Here is a 4310-nt window from a genome sequence, read left to right on the forward strand (position 1 = left end):
TTAAATCCTATAATCTAGATATTTTGGTGAATATATTTATATTTACTATATTTGAGTTCATTTTAAACATTTTGGCTCATAGTTCTTACTTCCATTTGATCGGTTAACACACTTAATTATAAGAGAAAATTTTGTTTTTGCCAGTCTAGATTTTGCCAATTTTCCTTATGCCATTCTAGATTTTGACATTTCAGTTTTGCCACTCTTAGCTTTTTGACAAATATCACAATTTCCATTATGTGGCAAAAGCAAATTAATTTTGTTTCACTCTTGCCACTCTAACTTTTGACAATGTATTACAATTGCCACTCTAATTTATTTTGGTTTTGCCACATAATGGCAATTGTGATATTTGTCAAAAGCTAAGAGTGGCAAAACTGAAATGTCAAAATCTAGATTGGCATAAGGAAAATTGGCAAAATCTAGAGCGGCAAAAACAAAAATTTCCCTAATTATAACTCTATGTATATTCTACATAAGCACTCTCTTTCAAACATTCTGATGTGATATAACTAATGCCGTTCTATTTTTTTTCTTAATGTACATTTCTAGCTTATTTGTAGCCTCTTTCTAGGATAACAATTTCTTCCGAATTACTGATATTATCACCTTGGCATGTTCTTTTATTCATGCTTGTTGAATATTTTAATCTTGCCTTAGTAATTTGATTGTTTTGTCCTTTCTAATGAGGCTTTTAGACATGTCTCTTTGTCTGTACCCATTTCTTTGTGGGTGCTACTATTGCAGTTAAAGCTAGCACTATTTCCTTATTATTTGGTTCACATTTAATTTCTCCAAGATCTGAATGAGTAGTCAGAGCATAGTGTTGTTTTTTCTTAGTATAGAAGTTTTGCCGTGGCGAATTCTGGTTAGAGCCCAAAAAAAGGGGTGTTATATTTGCTACTTCTTTTAATTTCTGGTTATATTCATGCATATAATTTATGAATGGATTTAAGGTTTTACCTCTTGTGCTAACCTTTTAACTTCATGCACACCGTGTCTTGTCTCAGTAACTCACAACGGTTCTTTACTCATTGATGTTTTATTTAGGAAACAGTCTAAATATGTCTTCTTCTTTAAATAACCAATGTTCTCAAAATATATTATCTCTTCATTGGGCTTTTTTCTAGTTTATGTAGGGTTAAATCGAACCTATTATTATCTAGAAGATTTTTGTATTATCTAAATAAACTTCCAAATTTGGTCTAAGTTGTCATATCTTTCGCACCAAGATATAAAGAAGCTATATATATGAGATCAACAACTCTAACTAGCTAGCAATGCGAATTATGCCAAATATACTCATCAAATGGATTTATGATGCACCTTATGCCAACAGTTTATTTAGTATTTATTACTCTACCTGAGTGGACCTTTAAATTCAGATACTTTGACCTTTCAATGGCTAGACATTGAATCAATGTATATTTGCATTTCTGCGCGGTAAAAACTATGGAAATTTAACATAAGTCTTGAAAAATATTTATTTAAAACTTAATTGAATTAGAACAATTAACATATATTTTAAAATAGAACATAACCTTTGCTTATTCTGAAACTTTTGGGTCACAATTGAGATAACAATAAATGTGTGGACCAGATTGCGTAATTAACTTCCGAGACATATTTGAGTCTGAATTCAGACATTACCTTTAAACTAGAATACAAATTACAAGTCAAGTTTTGAATTCAAATAATACAAATGATTGTAATGCACTTCTGAATGCATTGACAAACTCATAATTTTTTTCCTTCCAAACATTACTTTTAGAGCAAGGCTTTTATTTATGGTTGAAATATCTGGCAACTGACCAATTACCAGATATTTGCTTGGGCCCAGTAAAAGTTCGCTACCGTGCGAACTTGTTTTTAGCAAATTTGAATTTAAAAGTACGGATAGTCTAAAATTGAACATGGATGACAATTTTAGCAGAATACACACCCCTCACCTAGGTGGAAGTACCCGTTCCTTGTTACTCGTAATCACTCGAACACGGACTAGCACGTCTTTATGGTGGGTTAACTACTACTTCCTCCGTTCCTAAATACTTGTCTTTCAACAAGTGACTACATACGGAGCAAACCGAGTGAATCTACACTCTAAAATATGTCTACATACATTCGTATGTGGTAGTCATTTGAAATGTCTAGAAAGACAAATATTTAGGAACGGAGGGAGTAATATTTTGACACTGAAAACTACTATATATTTTGACACTGAAAAACTACTATATATTTTGACTGAAATTTTGCAATTCAAAATTCATTTGAAATCTTCTAGGAGCAAAATTTGGATTACTTACATATGCGTTGAAGGTTGAAGGTTGCCTGCATGAATTTGGATTACTTACATATATATGCATTCTTGATTTTCGAATTTGCATCACTTTGCAAGATTGTGAACTCCAAGTGGCATGGATACAAATGTTTATTATATTCTATAATCTTACTTGTTTCCTTATACCCATAAGCAAATATTAATTAAATATTTCTCTTCTCTGCTCTTAACCTTGCTCTCTAGACCTACTAGGCTCTAATTATCATCCTTTAGTGTTATGTCTGGTCTTAATTGTCATTGTGAAACAACTTTACCTCGAGCCCCAAGTCACCTGCTACACTTTCGGTCCTTCAAATTTTGTCTCCTTTAGGCACTGCATCAAACATGTGTTCTTAAGCGCGTATTGTCAAAAGGAAAATCATGAAAGTAGGGGAGACACGTGCCATTGCATGTTCTGTCGTGGATCTATGCATGCACGAGTGGATAGAGACAGGCAGACACGTAGAACATTACTCGTGGAACCGACTAAGACCTGTCAGGCTGCATGCTGAAAGTTTGAAACGTGTTGCCCGGTCCTGATGAGAACCGTGGCATGGCATGGCATGGCGTGGCGTCGGCTCCATCCCGGACTATTAGTAGCGGTGATTAAAGCCTCGCCGCTCCGTCCTGCGAGTGCTGGTATTAGTACTAGTAGTACCTAGTTGTACATCAGTACATGCGACTGTGCTTGTCTGTTCAAGCATATGAGAGGCCTGAAACCAACAATTGATTCGCCGTAGGGTCATCTGGCGAGGGACATACACTGTACAAGTGAATCGCGGCGCGCCGTGCGGCCTGTACAGTTTATGTCCCCGGCAGACGATCTACGACGGCTCTGCGACTTCGTGCGAATCGGTCGGCACTCGATCTGTGTAATTGAGAACAAATCCAGACCAGGCCGAGATCGAGCACAGCAACACACCCACGCCGCCTCCGCACCGGGCCGCACTCCGGACCGCACTCGCCGTCGGAGCTCCCCACCTCGACCCAGACGTGGTCGTCCCTGACGCCGGTTTCCCTCCGGTGAGCACCGGCTCCTCCCCTATTTGTTCGATGTGCTGTGCCTCGCTGGCTGCGGCTATGTGAGGTTGGGTGCTTCAGCTAGTCTATTAGCAGCACATCATTCGACTGTTGAGGGCAAAAGTGTAGTGATTCAATTCTGGACATGGATACATCGATTGAGCCAGACTCCTCGCGATTTCTGTTTTTCAGGTTTAAGTAACAGAGGACTTCAGTCGCGGTCGTAGGTACAAATATTTGTTTGATATATTACTACTGATTCAGTTTTCAGCGTCTCTTTTCTTAAGTACTGCTCTTTTAATATCTTTAATAATACTGGTATTGTTGTACTGTAGCTGCATAAAGCTATGCTCCTGAATCCTTGCTAATGCTATTGTGTACAAGTGTTACACAAGTGTTAGAGTAACTTAAGATAGCCGAAGCTTTGTTTGGAGCTTTGTATGACAGATAAGTATCCTCTCTGATACTCCCTCCCTTCCAGTTTATAGGGGGGGAGTATTATTTGTTGATTATTCTTAACTGCCTCATTTGTTTTAGATGGTACAGTCCATGTCTTCTTCAAACGAGAGTCCCAAGGACGGTAACTCATTTTTCCCACAATCTATTAGTTTAAAATCTGATTCCAAGCATACAACAAATACAAAAGTTCTGCATGTGTTTAGTCCAAAGAAGGTGAAAAAATGAGGACGCGGTTAAACTGAACTCCGAGCTCATGTGAGCTTGGATAACTAGTAAAATCAAACAACAAAATTATGATTTTTTAGCAAACATTGACAAAATTTTGATTGCTTGCAAAGTTTCCACATCGCACTACCAGAGTAACTGGCGATGCCGACGGCCCCCGTCGGCATAGATTGCCCTATCCCGACGGCCCAGCCCAAGTCGTCGGCATAGAAAAGCCGTCGGCGTATATCCATCTATGCCGACGGCCCTCGTCGGCAAAGTTCGGCCGTCGGCGTCGCTAGAAATATGC

General features: G+C 38.2%; 1 long non-coding RNA gene across 1 annotated transcript; it reads left to right on the forward strand.

Moving 5' to 3' along the window:
* Window positions 1-532: 532 nt before the first annotated feature.
* On the forward strand, window positions 533-3857 carry LOC120968432 (uncharacterized). Its single transcript, XR_006666645.2, has 2 exons — window positions 533-3564; window positions 3673-3857. It is a non-coding gene; the product is annotated as an uncharacterized lncRNA (long non-coding RNA).
* The last annotated feature ends 453 nt before the right edge of the window (window positions 3858-4310 follow it).

The sequence above is a fragment of the Aegilops tauschii genome, chromosome 7 (assembly GCF_002575655.3).
Source record: "Aegilops tauschii subsp. strangulata cultivar AL8/78 chromosome 7, Aet v6.0, whole genome shotgun sequence".
NCBI lineage: Eukaryota > Viridiplantae > Streptophyta > Magnoliopsida > Poales > Poaceae > Aegilops > Aegilops tauschii.